General features: G+C 47.0%; 1 protein-coding gene across 4 annotated transcripts in view; it reads left to right on the plus strand.

Moving 5' to 3' along the window:
- Positions 1-16,456, plus strand: part of Arvcf (ARVCF delta catenin family member) — a 49,404-nt gene that overhangs the window by 3,581 nt on the left and 29,367 nt on the right. For all 4 annotated transcript variants that reach the window (XM_071617804.1, XM_027924290.2, XM_027924292.2 and 1 more), the window contains one exon: positions 2,218-2,271. The gene's annotated coding sequence lies outside the window, so the exon portion shown is untranslated. The remainder of the gene's footprint in view (positions 1-2,217; positions 2,272-16,456) is intronic.

The raw sequence follows: 16,456 nt of genomic DNA on the forward strand, positions 1-16,456 counted from the left end.
AGTGGCCATGGTAAGGATAGGACCAGGCCAACCTATTTGTTGGATGAACCATCTGACAAGGTTGGTGGCTCTCCTAGCTACAAGATTCCTGTTTCTGTGTCCTTGACCAGATGGATGACCCCTGAGCCTATAGACTAGCCTCAAGGAGTGTTGAAAGGGTCTTCTCAAATGGGTATCTCCTACCCCCTTGTCACAATTCTCATCATTAGATCTATCTTCATATCTCTGTCCTGTCATTTCTTAAATCACTTCCTCCATCCATCTACTGCCTCAGGGCTTCCAGCAGGCTGGCTACAATCATTCTGCCTTGACCTCACCTGTATGAAGCCACTATGACAAGGACACTCTTAAGACCGAGACACATTCCTTCTGGCTACCACTATTTTGCCTCCACAGTCCCTTCTTCCCCACCACTGCTCCCACCACCACCTCTGAGGCACCTTGCAAGGCAGGAGCCCCATTCTTCTTGAGAACGTGCCATCCCCAGCTGGGTAGAAATTATGGGGAACTCTGGAGACAGGAAGATCTGAGCTCAGATGTTGGTCCAATCACTTTCTGTCCTGGACCTGGTTTCATCATCTATAAAATGAGGTGTTAGCTCTACTCAGGGCACCTAGGAGGAATCAGTGAGATGTTGGCAGACAACTTGCATTGCACAAAACAGCGACATATGGCAAGTCCTGAGAAGAGACTGTAAGATATCAAGGTTGATGATAAATTCACACAGTTCTTTGTGGGACAAAATTGTTGTGAATATTTAAACTAAAAGCAAATGTGTCCCAGAGATGTCATATTGAGAGGAGGGATTCCTGAGCCTCAGACCTCAGGATAGGAGCAGCATTTTTATCTACTGGGGTGGAGGATATTAGGGGCTAGCCCTAAACCATGCCTACCTGCTGCTTCCAGATAAGTCCTTCCAGGCTGGTCTATACACAGATGCACACTAATTGTGCACATGAGCATGCACCAGCTTGGAGCCCCAGTTTGTTCCTGCCTCTGACTTCCAGGTCCTAATCCCCTAACCCTGCCCTGACCCATGGCCTGTTCCCACTCCTACACAAAGTTCTTCCCCATGATGAAGGGGCTGTTGTGGACAGGGAATGTCATCCTTGGCACACCCAAATAGATCACATCCACACAGGTTGGATAGAGCCTCAGAACAATCTGGAAAATACCATAGAGCAGAGGCAAAAGAACTCCCATCATTATCAGCTTTCTCCTCAGACATGGCTTCCCAATACCCTCCACTCAGGTAGAAGAAAGTGCTTCCCAACCAAGGCCATCCCTCCCTGCCTGTCTATGCCATTCTGGTTCTCATTTTTACAACATGGGTGCTTTGGCAGTCTCCAGGTGTGGATATAATGAGAGGGAATGTGTCCCCAGGCTGTTGGCTGAGACAGGAAGTGTGTGGTTCCAGGACTGTGAGATGTGGCCTATGTGAGGGACAGGTGCCACCTTGTCCCCATCTTGGCTCCATACAATGTGGTCACCCAAGAGCCAGGTCCCAGGTTGCACTTGAACATAACTCTGGGATCAGTAGCCTACCTGCCACTGGTATCTTATGGACTGGGGAGCTGCTGCCTATTTGGGAGAACAAAAGATCTGGGCTGGCCTCTGGGAGCATCAGGCAGATACTATTCCATAATACAGGAGTGGACTCTAGGGTAGAAGGATCAGGGCCATGCTGGTGGAGGAATTGTAAACACCTGAGTAGGCCACCAAAACTGTGGTCCTGACTGTCTCTTGTGCGGGACTTCTCTCTTTATGCTTCTTATCAGGATAAAATGAGCCCAGCCTTCTGGAAGGGGAAAAGAGGTCACTATCAATCCACACCTCTGAACTCTCAACAATGTTAGAAATACAAGAGGGGCTGGGAATATAGCTGAGTGGTAGAGTGCCTACCTAGTATGCATGAGGCCCTGGGTTTGATCCCCAGTGCTACAGAGGGAAAAGAAGGAAAGGAAGGAAGGAAAGAAGGAAGGAAGGGTGAAAGGAAGGAAAGAGAAGTTGACTTGATATAAACTAGGTTCCAGCGACATTGGGACGAGAAAGTGCACACAAGTGTGTGGTTATGAGTCAGGAGCACTGCAGGATGACCTTAGGGTTCAGAATGACATCATTCTGATTTGGAGATAATTTGGACCATTACATCTTAATCCAGAAGGAATTCACCCTAGCCGGGGTAGCGTTAAACAGTGCCCTCTGGTTTCTCTGCAGGAGCCAGAGTCCACAGGATGGGCATTAGGACATGCTGATCTCCCATAGAGACAGGTAAGTGGCCTGGGGTTGGCCTGAGCATATCTGTTTCCCACACAGGACAGCATAGTCTTGCTGAACCTGGCAGGTGTGGTCAATAGAGAATGGATGGGCACTGTCATCCATCCTGGTCATCTTTACCTTGGTTGAGCTTTATAACCTTTTGTATAAAGGCTGGATATGGCAACCCCTGCTGGATTTCCTAATGGTCCCAATGTGGGCAGCAGCCACCAGTTTGATGTCTGACTTGAGGACAACCCTCTGGTGGACCCAACCTACCAGATTGATGGTAAGTATTGATTAGGACATTAGCTGGTTCTGATCCCCATCCAGTTTGGCTTGGACACCAGCCATTGCAGTCTGGTGTTAGCACAGCCGGCCCAGCCTTGTGTTCATCTCAGCGTAGCTCCTAGGAGATTGGAGCACCTGGCTGGTCATAGCTGATAGGCCTCAAGGCCAGCTTCCACAGACTTTGTCTGAAAGAGGCAAATAATGAATATTGCAGTTTTTCAGGTTTTTGTGGTCTCTGTCACAGCCACATTACTCTGCCATTGTAGAGCAAGAACAACTGTAGACAATTTTAGCAATGATATTCTTTCTTTCTTTCTTTCCTTCTTTTTGTTTTTTGGTTTTCAAACCAGGGATTGAACCCAGGGGTACTGAACCACTGACCAACACTTCTAGCCCTAGCAAATGATATCCTGCTCTGAGCACAGCTGGGGGTTATATGTGCTGGTCCCTGCCAGTGGTGTTATCTGTGTTTTGAGTTCATCTGTTAATTATAGCTCACTGAGATGTGGTACTGGGAAGATACAACAGATTGTAAGACCGAGTGATAATTATGTCCCCTATACCTTTTGAATAGAAGGGACTCCCTGATGGCACTTGACACCCTGTCAAGAATACTGCTGTGATGGTTGCTGTTGGGCAGAATGGGTGATTGGTTACAAAAAGTATTCCTAGTTACTCTTGTTCCTCCGGTACAGATGCCCAGTTCCCAGCCAGCTATCTGCCCATTTCCCTACCTAGTGCTGTCTTGGGAGGCTCAACTAATGACAGCCCTGTGGATTCTTAGTGACACTTATCACCCAGTGTGGAAGCCTTGCCCACTGGTACTATGCTTGGGAGAAGGTGGTAGCAGCAGACCCAGGAACCCCTAGGTCTTTGGGTGTCTGAGTGTTCTGTACAAAGGGATGTAGGGGAAGGGAGAGAGAGGGGTCTGGTTTCTCATTCCTTGTTCCCAAGGACCTTGGGTGTGGGAAGTTGCTGACCAGGCCAGCCCAGGTCAGCCTGGGAGGAGCTAAGTCTATTGCTGACTCCTGTGTGGGAGGACCAGTATCTGGCCAAGTATTTCAGTGCTCAGGCCATTGACCCATACAGGGGATTCTGGGAAGAAGAGGCTCAGGCTGTGTCCAGGGCTTACTGAGCCAGAGTGTCCAGGACTTGGGACATAACATTGCTTGTGACAGAAGGTAACAGTGTCTGGAGACAACAGCGTGAGGAGAGAGTGGCTCCCATCCCCCTTAACTTCTTAGGGAGGCCAGGTCAGATGTCATCTCTAGTAACAAAGTCTATGGGGGCGCGGGAGCTAAACACATCCAAGGCTACCTGGCCCTTATCACCTGATTTTCCTGCCATTGCTCACTCCTTTCCTGTCCCTCTATCTCTTTTCCTGCTTCCAATTCCTGGTCTTCTCCTCATATCTATTGCTCTGTCTCTCTCTCTCTTTCTCCCCCTCTTTTTCTTTTTTCTCCTTGCCTCTACTTTGTCCATGGAGTGTTGTGATTGATTATTCATGTCCGACCTAGGCATTAGATGAATGGGTGATGGCATTTGTAGTGGACCACATTTCACAGACTAGCAAGTAGAAGCCAGGCCCATACTTATTAGTTCCCTGTTCTGCTGGGCCCCAGGATATAGTTCTGCCCATAACCAGGAAGGAGATAGGAGGGAGACATCAAAGCTAAGTTGAGATAGGGACTGATATAAATACACATGTGTGTCCTACACTCAGCTTTGATAACATCTCCCAGTCCCTGAGCCCCATGCCCAACATTGGGCATGGCAACCCCACCAGGCCCAGCCCCGCCCTTGAGAAGCTCCCAGTCTGGCTGAGAAGATGGATATCAAACAGGGAAGCAGTGGCTAACTGTGGGATTGTGAGATGGTGAATGGTGGGGCTTCCTGGGGATGGAGAGCTAGAGGGCCATGTGATGGGTTGGCATATGCTGATGCCAGGCCTAGGTGACAAGGGCTGGTGGGGGCCAGCCCTGGTATTTCCTCTCAGAAACAGGCACCCAGCCCAGCCTGTCCCTGTGCTGGGTTTCCCCTGGGGTCTTGATGAGTTTCTTAGCCCTTAATGTGAGCCTTTCTATATTAAAGATATTAATTAAAGATATAAATCATATTAATTATTTGCTCATCTCCCTGCCTGCTGAATATTTTTTGTTTTTGACAGTTTTTGATGTTCAGAAATTTTTCATGCTTTGTAGCAAAATGTTGGATTTTTTTCCCTTTCTTTAGTTGTTCCATCACTCTGTGTATAGTCCTCCTCAGCATGTAGCCAGATAAATACATGTTTGTCTTCTCTTCTAGTAGATGTTTCTACTTTAGTTCTTAACACTTAGCATTTAATCCATCTAGAATTTTTTTTTCCATAAACATCAGGTGAGAGTTTAGTTTAGTTTTTCCTGTTGCATATGAACCATTTATTGCCTAATATCTTGCCTAATGTCACTAGAAGTTGGAAATATTTTGATGTCCTTATGTCCTCAGGTTTGCTATCACTGGTGACAGGCAGGCAGTCCCTAGTTACAGACAGTCCCTACACTCAGCTTTGATAACAGCTCCCACTTCCTGAGCTCCATGCCCAACATTGGCCATCGCAGCCACATCAGGCCCAGGTTTGCTTGTTACTTTTTAACTAAAAGACCAAGTAAGGGAGACTCCATGCCATCAGTCTTTATTCTCAATGTTTTGGTTGTTCTGCGTGTTTCTTTGAATGTATGTTGAATTACTGCAAGCTCCCCTCCCTGAGATCTCTATGGGACTCCCTTGAAACTCATGCTGCTTAAGCAGGCTGACCCTCCTTGCATAGGTTGTGGTATACTTGGGGCCCATTGACCAAGAGTAGGGGACTTGGTCCCTGTTGTGATAGGACCCTCCCTAGAAGCTCAGAATGTAACCTGGACCTCTTTGTAGGTGTCTAGCCTTTAGATACCACATTCTGGCTACTGTTAGGGTCATTGCAGGCCCCCAGGGTCCCCAATCCCTGAGCCATCCCTGAGGAGCTTGAGCCTCCTGATATCAGCTTGTATGACCTTTCACCTGGGGGCACCCCTTGACCAAGCAGCTTTGTCATGCTGGGAGTGTGGGGGCGGTGTTAAGCCAGTTGGCCTCATCTTCAGGGATCACCAACTTTGGCATCTTCATGATTCAAGGTAGAGGCACCTCCCTCACTCATGTTCTGTATGTGTCCCAGCCACAAGGGCTGGTGGACAATTCAGTTGATCTGGCTGCCACATAAGAACCTTGCATGACTGGAGAGCCTGGTATAGGCTAGCCAGGTACTTCACCTTGCCATCCCTTTCTCAGTATGATTTGTGACTAGTGGTATGGCCTATGCTGTAAGAATGGCAAGGCCTATAGTGTTCAGGCCATCAGATGAGGTGGCCTACTTATGTTCTCTGCCTAAGGGCTCTCCTGGGCAGTCTTCATAATGGCTATTTTGATGTCCACAACCCCCCCCCACCCCGTGTTTATAGGCCCCCCAGCGTCATTGTTGTCTTCTCCAGAGCTTCCTTTACTCCTTGTGCCCTTCCCTTGGACCTCATACAGTCATTCTGACTATAGTCACCTTCTAGCTGTTCCCTGCCAGGATTGTCCTAGGGGATCTGCTCATGAATGCCTCTGGACTCAGGCTGAGTGAAGTGCCTTCCTTCTCTCAGGCTTGGGTACCCTTTGTCCAGGCCTGACCCTCAGCTGCGGGGGCCAGCAGTCATCAGCTCAGCTCTGTGTGGTAAGAACGCCTCTGTGGAATGCCCCTCAGCAGCTCAGACTTGGGGATTCTGATTCCCAATTTTTTTTTGTGGGGGAGGGGCAGAACTGACCTGATCTTGACACTTTGCAGCTCTGAGTTGGCTAATATGTCTTTAGTTAAACTTTTTATATTCAAAATACTTTCACTGTCCTTCAAATTCTTATTAGGCCATTCCAGAGTCTTGCTTCCCTCTGTATTTTGTGAGATAAATGAGTCTGCAGAGATGGCTCCCTACTGTGTCTTCCCTGGGGCTGTCCTTTGTGCCCTGGAGGAAGGTGCTACATGCCCTCAGGGCTCATCCCAGCTGGTCAGGATCTTGGCCACAGTCCCTAAAGGGGCTTGAGTATACAAATGGGAAAACTGGTGCCTGGACCACTGAAGAATCTAGAATTATGTAGGCAGAGGAATCTCAGGCCCAGGCAAGGCCCAGCCTTCACAAAGCAGGTCTTCCTTCTCAAATGATCCACCTCCTACACCAAGCCCTGAGTCTTGTGATGCCAAGATGTGCCTTCTATTATCCACATCTAGGTGGGCCAGGCTCTCCTGGGTGTGCCCAAGAGACAAAGAGGCTAGCTGACAAGAGACCCAGTGTCTGAGGTGCCAGCATCCCTCTTTTTGCCTTTAATTTCTAATAGTAGATTTGTATGTGCTGGAAAATGTGGAAAACACAGAAAAGTAAGGAAAAGACATACTTGCATATCTCCACAACCCAGCACTGCCTGTCCTTTACCATATGGTTTTTATTTTCATTTTATTTTGTACTGGTAGGAATCAAACTCAGGGTCTTATGTGTGGTAGAACAGTTACTTTACCATTGAGCCACACTCTGCCTTGTGTTTTTTTTTGTTGTTTTGTTGGTTGGTTGGTTGATTAGTACTGGAGATCGAAGCTAGGGTGCTTAACCACTGAGCAACATCCCCCAGCCATTTTGATTTTTTAAATTTTGAGGTGGGGGTCTCATTAAGTTGCTTAGGGCCTCATTGTATTGCTGAGACTGGCTTCAAACTAACAATCCTCCTGCCTCAGCCTCTCAAGTCACTGGGATTACCAGTGTGCACTACCACTGCCATGCGGTGTTTAAGTATGATGTGGGTTGGGTTCCTAGTTCCCTAGTGTCCTCTCATTGGCATTTCCTATTGCTAATGTCTAGATGAGTGGCAAATATGAGTGGGAAGGGGATAGGTTTCCCTCTCTCTACCCACGTGCCCCGTGGTATTGGGCCTGCCTCTCCTTAACACTCCTGACTTGTTCCGCCTTGTCCCTTGCATTTTCCCCTAAGGGCTTGTGAAATTTATCCTTTATCCCATCATGGACATTCAAAATGTTGCCATTTCTTCTTCATCCTTAGGGATGCTGCAATAAACATCTTGTGCCCCAAGCCACTTTTATGTATTTGAACAACTTGAACTTGAACCTTGAGGTCCTGGCAAGGCAGGCAATGTGTCTGCTGTGGTCAGTGCCTTGGCAGGGAGGATCACACACCAATGAAGCCTAGGAGCATAGCTTGTGACCAGTGCCAGCCCTTCTCACAAGAAACATTCAGGTCCATCTCTGCAAATAGAGCCTATTCTGGGACCTGCAGAGAAGATGAGTCTTTCTGGGAAAACAATCTAGAGAACCATACTGCCAGCTAGGAACCCTCTCTCCACCCACTGTTCCTCACCTATAAAATGGGAGCCTAAATCCCCTGGCAGGCATGTATGAGGTGACAGCACTTATAGTACTACATCAAGATACCCAGGCTGCCCTGGACCTGAAACTGATCCCTACTGAGTGTGTCAGACACCACACAGTAGGTCTTGAGGAACCCAGGCCATTTTGGGTCTGGGCCTGGGCCTGGTCGCAGTCCTGGTCCCGGTCCCCATCCTGGTCCTTATAGAGCCTGCCTCAAAGACCACACAGGGTAGGTCTTTTAGGAACCTAGACTATCCTGGGTCTGGGACTGGTCCCCACAGAACCTACCATAGACACAGAGCTGAGTAGGTGCTGGGGCCTTCCTCTCTGTTTATGACTCTACCATCTGGTCTCCTAGTCATGGACCCTTCCTCACCCCCAGCACAGACCCCTTGAGAGTCAGAGGTCTGGTAGTGCTAGCATCCCTGCATATGACCACCTCGCAGGTGAGTCATTGATGGACCCTGGCAGTCAGGGTAGCATCCTTAGAGCTAAGTCTACTGTATACATATCTAGAGGCCCCTCAGCTCCTCTCATTCCCTTGCAGAGGCCTATGTTAGGGTAGGGGCTCCAGGATTCTGCTCAGGGGGTTAGCTGTACCCCTCAAAACATACCATGAGCTCTTCAGTCCATTCACCATTAGTGAGAGTGGGATGCTGGAAACTGCCCAGACTTCTGACAGGGTGAGGGGGAAGCAAGAGTGGGGACAGGGTGGGATGCAGTCAAGGAAAGGGTAGAGGAATATAGGGGATGGAGGGAAGCAGGGGGAAATGAGGGGACAGGGAGATGTGGGATATGGGGGGAGACAAGAGTGCCAGAGGAGGTAGATAGGGATGCAGAGGAAGGAAGTGAGCAGATGATTGGAGGACCAGGCCCCTTGTGCAAAGACAGGAAGAAGGAAGATGCTAAGCACCCTGGGCCAAATACTGTGCCTTCTGAGAACAGGGATTGCTGGGGAGGGGACTTTGCTGAATGCACTGGGAGATGGCAGCCCCTTAGGCATGGAATTTCTGGGACCCCCCACCCCAGCCAGTATAGACTATAAGCTTCACCTGGTCCTTCCCACCTGGAGAAGATGGGGGTAGGGATCATTGCTATTCAGGGCCCTGGAGAAGATGAGCATGCCAAAACTACCTTCCTTCTGCTGGGGCTTCCACCCAGCTATCCTGACCACTGCAGCCTAAGTCCTGGCTTGGGACCAGGGCTTTGCATGAGACTAAGACCATCTTCCCTCTTGGACCTCACAGCGAGTGGGCCCTTTCCAGTCTTCATATTTCTTTGGCATTTGCCCATCATCTACAGGGAGCTATTGGTTTTTTTTGTTTGTTTGTTTGTTTGTTTGTTTTATTGTGTTTAAAGAGAGAGAAAGAGAGAGGGAGAGAGAATTTTTTTTTTTAATATTTATTTTTTAGTTTTCGGCGGATACAGCATCTTTGTTTGTATGTGGTGCTGAGGATTGAACCCGGGCTGCATGCATGCCAGGTGAGCGCGCTACCGCTTGAGCCACATCCCCAGCCCGGGAGCTGTTGTTTTTAAGGAAACTAATTCACTGAGTATTTTGTGCTTGGAGTAATAATTCCAGATATTTATTTACCAAACCTATGAAACAGGCATTGGTTAATTTTAAATTAAGCCTTGTAGTCACAGACTTATGTCTTTTCAGACCCAGGGATTTCCAGAGTAGCTAAGCATGGTGTAGAGGAGAAGGCATCTGTGATGGTAGCCCAGACAGCCTGTGCCCTGGAAGAGCCTTGGGCCATGATCCTTGGGGTTCATTGTGTAATATGGCGGTCTTCTTGTTCCTGGTAACTTGGCTCCAGCGTACTCAGAGCCTCCCCACCCCTGTTGATGGGGATGACCTCCCAGAGCCACCACTGGTAAGATGAGGACAGCAGGCTTGAGCAGGGATGGGTAGGCGTGAAGGAAGTGTCCCCATCCCCTTCCTCACACCTGGTGGGGTCTGCTTCTGCTGGAGCCATGGAAGTTCCTGCATTGGACATGTTTCTTTTGCCCACTCTTTCAGCAAATATTTAATTGATCTTCCCTCTTAATACCATCTTGAGGTTCTATCTAAGTCTCAGCCATCTTAATTAACTCTTCTGATTGCCTATCAGTTCCTTGTCTCAGCAGTTGTTCCCCTTCCCCATCTTTCTAAATGTGGAAATCCCAAGGCATCGCCTTCTGAGCCTGCTGCAGCCCAAAGCAGTCTTTCTCCTGACATTTCTGGAGTTTTCTGCAAAAATCTGTGTCAATGCAGGGAACAAACTCCGATTCTTGAACACAGGAACTGCACTGCTTTGCTGGCCTGGGCACTGTTCTCTGACTTTTCCCTGCTTCCTCAGTGCAGCAGAAACAAATTGAGCACCTGCTATGTGCCAGATACTGTGCCAACTGGTGCCTAGTTCTGGCCTGAAATTCCATAGAGGCCAAGGTGGCCTTGTTTCCCCCACCCAGACCACCCTTCCAGATGGTGGCCAAGGAAAATTTAGATTTTTTTTTTTTTTTTTTTTTTTTTTGTGTGTGTGTGTGTGTGGTGCTGGGGATTGAACCCAGGGCCTTGTGCATGGGAGGCAAGCATTGTACTGGGGATTGAATCCAGAAGTGCTTTAGCGCAGAGCTACATTCCCCAGCCTTTTTTAAAATTTTTTGAGACAGGGTCTCAGTAAGTTGCTGAGGCTGACCTTGAACTCATGATCCTTCTGCCTCAGCTTCCCAATTAGGTGGAACTTTAGGCATGCACCACCATGTGCAGCTCACAGCTGTGTGTTCTGCAGCTTCAGTTACTTGTGGTCAGCTCTGTTCTGAAAATATTAAATGGAAAGTTGCAGAAGTAAACAATTCATAAGTTTTAAATTGTACACCATTTTTAAGTATGTCTTTCACCTCACTTCTTCTCATCATGTAGGCATTGTATCAGCTCATATCATCAGAAGAAGGGTGAATATGGTACAATAAGGTATTTTGAGAGAGACCACATTCACATAAATTTTATTACAGTGTAATTGCTCAATGTTATCAGTTATTGTTATACTCCTGCTGTGACTATTTTATGTTAAACTTTATCACTGATATATATGTACACATATATGTGTGTGTGTGTATGCATATATATAAACAGTAAAAAATAGGGTACTACTATCTGTGGTTTCAGGCATTCATGGGGGTTTGGAATGTATTATGCACAGATAAGGGAGGACTATTGTATTGAAGTTTTTCTGTTTCTTCACAATTTAGTCATGGTAGATTGTGTGTTTGTAAGAATTTATCCGTTTTATCTAGGCTATGTAATTTGTTAGCTCATATTTTTTTTTTTTTTTTAATTTGGTACTGGGGATTGAACCTAGGGCCTTGTGCATACAAGGCAAGCACTCTAGCAACTGAGCTATATCCTCAGCCCACATAGTTGCTTTATAATATTCTCTTACCAGTGTTTTATTTTAAAATACAAAGAAAAGACATGCCAGAACAAGAGAGTTTTTTGTTTTACTTTGTTGTTTGGTTATTTTTTGACTTGGTTGGATCTTGTTTTATATTTCTTGAATTCACACTTAATGTGTTGCAATCATCAATCCTGATTTCCCATGATAATAAAAATGCTCCCATGGTCAGTTGACAGCGACCTGTTTCAGACACCCAAAGCTGTCTTGATAAATTCAGAATCCTAGAGTCTTGCTGGAAGAATCAGTTCCTTGTCTCAGCAGTTGTTCCCTAGAAGAATGTTGCCTTCATGCCCAAGCTGCGTACTTCTTACCAAATCATAGTGGTGGCCACCCCCAGATTTAAATCCAGCAGTACAAGCACAGGATCCCATTTTTTTCAGGCCTTATAGATCCTGGAGTTTTTCTTCCTCTTTTGGTTCTCAAAGCAAAACTGCTTTCTTAGTGTCCAGGGTTCCAGGTGAGACATATTCACTGCCTCCAGAGGGAAAGCCATTCAGAGGGAATGATAGAATTATGTCCCTGAAATCCAGAACTTCATCATGTTGTTTCCTTAAGGAATTTTGGAGCTAGGTTAACTTGCTTAAAGATATCAGGATATTAGCTGGTGCCATGGCACATATTATAGCACCTGCTGCTTGAAAGGCTAAGGTAAAAGGATCACTGGAATCCAGGGATTTGAGGCTAGCCTGGGGTGGGGAGAAGATTTCAAGGTAAAGAAGAAAGGCATTTTGTTTTTTTAACAAAGCCATCAGCTTTTCCTTTCCATAAAAGAGCATCTGAGATGTAAGATATAGGAGCCAGGCAGTGGGAACCATGCTGAAGTTAACATGGGTGGTCAATGTCTTCTCCAGGGCTGTGGACATCCTGGCAAAAAGAGTGACCCAGACCTCAGCAAGGTTGGCAGGTTAGGACCTGGCAGACCTTCTCCCTACATCATGAAGCAGACATATCACAGAAATGTGACTTTGATGAGACTGAATCATGAAATGCTGGAGAAAGACATGCCCATGATTTCCTCAGCTTCTGCTATGGTTTGTATCCTCCAGAATTCATGTTGAATCAGGCACAGTGGCACACACGGATAATCCCAGTGGCTCTGGAGACTGAAAAAGGAGGATCAAGGCCAAACTCAGCAATTTTCGAGGCCCTAAGCAACTTAGTGAGACCCTGTCTCTAAAAATGTAGCTTGATGGTAAATTGCTCCTGGATTAAATCCCCAGTAACCAAAATAAATAAAATTTGTGCTGAAATTTAATACCTTCTATGAAATACTAAGAAGTGGGACTAGGTGGGACCTTTTAAGAGGTGATTAGGGATCTACCCTTATGAATGGATTAATCTAATCATGATTGGTAGATTAATGGATTAATGAGTTATCTTAAGAGTGAGTCTTCTATGAAAGCTAGTTTGGCTGCTTGCTTTCTTGTGTTCCCTGCATCTTGCCATATGATGCTCTGTGCCTCCTCAGGACCCTGCTAAGAAGGCCATCATCAGATATGACCCCTCAACTTTGGACCAGAATCATGGGCCAAAGTAAACCTCTTCATAACTTACCCAGTCTTGGGTAATATGTTATTAGCAACAGAAATGGATGGAAACACCTTTTCTGGACAAAAAGCTCACCTCAACTCAGGGTCCAACTTCAACATGATGAGGGTCCCCTCTTCTATGACTCCCCCTGCCATGTTTCTATGGTCAGTAAAACCCTCTCAGCTCATCCTTACTCTGGGAATTCCTGTTACATCTCCTGCCATCCACCTTTTGTCATCTGTATTTTTCTGCTAGGTTTGGAAGGCCATCTTGATTTGCTGCCTTCTGCCTGACATTGTATACTGGTTTTCTACAGTATCCTCTCTGCAATTTGCTGCCTTTGTCATGTTTTTCTGTAAATCTCCATGGGCTCCTGATTACGATGACGCCTTTTCATTGTGGTCAATTCTCATTTCATTGAACACTGTCTTTTTAGCCTTTTGAGGGGCATGTACCTTCAACTCCCAACATCTGTGCTAGTAAATATACTCAATGTGATTCAGTGAGAGGCAGCTTTCTTAGTTCACCCACAACAGGAGGGTCTTCAAAGCACTGGATATTGATATTTGTTTGTTTTTCCCTTTGCAAACTCAGGATCTGTGGGCCTATCCACACCAGTCTGTCACTGAGGGCCCTGAGGCAGGGATCAGAGGCTGAGGTTTCTTGTAGACTGGTGCTGAGGACAGTCTTGGCTAGGGAAGAGGCACCCTTGCCCATTGTTCAGGACAGCAACAGAGGTCTGCCCAGAACGCCAGTGCTCAGAAGGAGTTGTCATGGCCAAGCCCTGGTCCTCACTTCCCACCAAGAAGCCTGTCAGGAATTTCAGGCCATCTACTACCTATTTTCACATGGAGTAGGAAGGGCCACAAATGGGTATGAATTCCTGTGCATAGGTATTGTACCTGGGAGGGCATCTGTGGGTACCTGTGGATAGGTGTGCTCTATGTATTTGTGTGTTGTATACATGCATGACCAGGGACTATATGGGTGGTTACCCACATGTACCTGTGGTTAGCTTTGAGAAGATCTCCAGACTTGATAGTATTTCCTGCTGTAATGTTTCTGCCTTTTTTTTTTTTCTTCCTTTTTTTGTACTGGGGATTGAACCCAGGGGTGCTTATCCACATCCCCAGCCTTTTTTATTTTTTGAGATAGTGTCTCATTAAGTTGATTTAGGCCCTCACTAAGTTGCTGAGGCTGGCCTTGAACTTGCAATCCTCCTGCCTCGGCCTCCCAAGTTGCTGAGATTACAGGAATGTGCTACCATGCCTGGCTTCCTGCCTTTTGTGTGTGTGTGTGTGTGGTGCTCGGGATTGAACTCAGGGCTTTGTGCATGCAAGGCAAGCACTCTATCAAATGAGCTGTATCCTCAGCCCTTCATGCCTTTTTTTTGACAGGAGCTGGACACAGACAAATCCAGCTACCAGAAGGCTCTTGTGGTATGTGTGTGGGAGGGAGCCAGAGGGGACACTGCGGGGCCTGAAGTCTGCCCTGGGTGGTGGGTGGAGAGAGTACCCTGCCCATTCCTGCTTCCTTGTTTGCAGATAAAAGGCAGGACTTTGCTCATTTGCTGGTGGTTGGTGTGTTGCCATGGGCACTCTAAGCTGAACTGGCTCCAGAACCCGGGAGACACAGGATTGTAAGCAGCATGGAAACATCTACCTCAGGTTTTAGAAGGGAAGTGCTGTCCCCCTGGGGCCCTGGCAGCAGCTACCACAGGCCATATATACACAAGACCCTGAGTAAGAGCAGAGTTTTGGGACCCAGGTCTTTGGTACCTAAAACCACCTTGCCCAATAGGATGGACTACCATTCCTGGTTGGATCAAGATCTTGTACCAACTGCTACCCCGATTTGCTGAGCTGGAAGAGCTTGGTGAGAAGCACCTTTCCTCTGAGGGTCTTTAGACTTTCAGGTGGACAGGTCACTGTCCCCAAATGATGGCAGCTCTGTTACCTTCCCAAGACTGACTTTTCAGTGTATTCTAGCTTCTGTCCCTTCCAAAGCCATGACAGCTGATGGCATGGAGAGTAATGTCATTTCCTTGTTCTAAAAGATGTTAAAGCAAAGCTGGTGCACAATGGCTCATGCCTGTTATCCCAGTGGCTTGGGAGGCTGAGGCAGGAGGATCATGAGTTTAAAGTAAGCCTCAGCAACATTGAGCATTAAGCAACTCAATGAGACCATGTCTCTAAATAAAATACAAAATAAGGGTGGGAATGTGGCTCAGTGGACAAGTGCCCCTGAGTTCAATCTCCAGTAACCACCCCCCCCCAAAAATTAAAAAAAAAATGTTAAAGGGAGGCCTATTAGGAAGTGGTGCTGTTTTGTGGGGGGAGGAGTTGTTTTGTTTTGTGGTACTGGACACTGAATTCAGGCCTTGTGGATGATTTACAGACCAGCACTCCCCAGCCCTAATTTTTTCTTTTGTTTTTGTTTTTTTTTGTTGTTGTTGTTGGTTTTTTTGTTGTTATTATTATTGTTATTGTTGGTTGGTTACAGAGATTAAACCCAGGGGTACTTAACCACTGAGCCACATCCCCAGCCCTTTTTTATATCTTAAGACAGGGCCTTGCTAAGTTGCTGAGGTTGGCTTTGAAATTGTGATCCTCCTGCCTCAGCCTCCTGAGCTGCTGGGATTACAGGTGTGCACCACAACATCCAGCCATGATGCTGTGGGGTTTTTTGTTGGTGGTGGTGGTGGTGTTGTTATTGCTGGTTTGTTCATTTGTTTTCTGCACCTCATTATCTCTCAGAATCTGACAGTGGTTCTCTGTCTCCAGCCTTAATCTCTCTTCTGGAGTCGCCTATATCCAGTGGGTCCTTGGTTTCTCTAGCCTAACACATCCCCACCTGCACTCTGGAGTGCAGGATCTGGGCTCCTTCTCTCAGCTGACCAGGTCCAAACTCCTATAGTCATCCTGAACTCCCCATTTATTTACCCACTCCAACCTCCCATCCATCCACAACCAAATATCCAAAGTTCCACCACAGCAGCCTCTGCCATGGCAGCTAGAGGATCCTCCTGATACAAAGTCAAAAGTGCTATGCCCAGGTCTCTCCATGCTGTTCCCAAGTCTGACCAAATTTGCTTGTGGTCCCTATGCGGGCAGGACCAGGAAAGGGGGAGTCCCACTTTTTGGGTCACAGGGTTTTGTTTTGTTTTGTTTTTGTATTGGTGATGGAACCCAGAGATATTTTACCACTGAGCTACATCCTCAGTCCTATTTTTATTCTTTGAGACAGGGTTTCACTAAGTTGCCAAGGCTGGCCTCAAACTTGAAATCCTTCTGCTTCAGCCTCCTGAGTCGCTGGGGTTAGGCATGTGCACCTGTCCTGACCTCCCCACACCTCATTCTTACCAAGCAACTACCTTTTGAAGGATATAGGCAATCCAACCTAGATCCCCATCTTCCCTGGGTAGAAGAGGCCCCTGGCTGGGAATAATTGGAGCACACTTCAACACTTTGTCCTGTGTGAGCCTTTGCAGTCTGGCTGTGCTCACAGGGCTGTGGGG

The sequence above is a fragment of the Marmota flaviventris genome, chromosome 1, assembly GCF_047511675.1.
Source record: "Marmota flaviventris isolate mMarFla1 chromosome 1, mMarFla1.hap1, whole genome shotgun sequence".
NCBI lineage: Eukaryota > Metazoa > Chordata > Mammalia > Rodentia > Sciuridae > Marmota > Marmota flaviventris.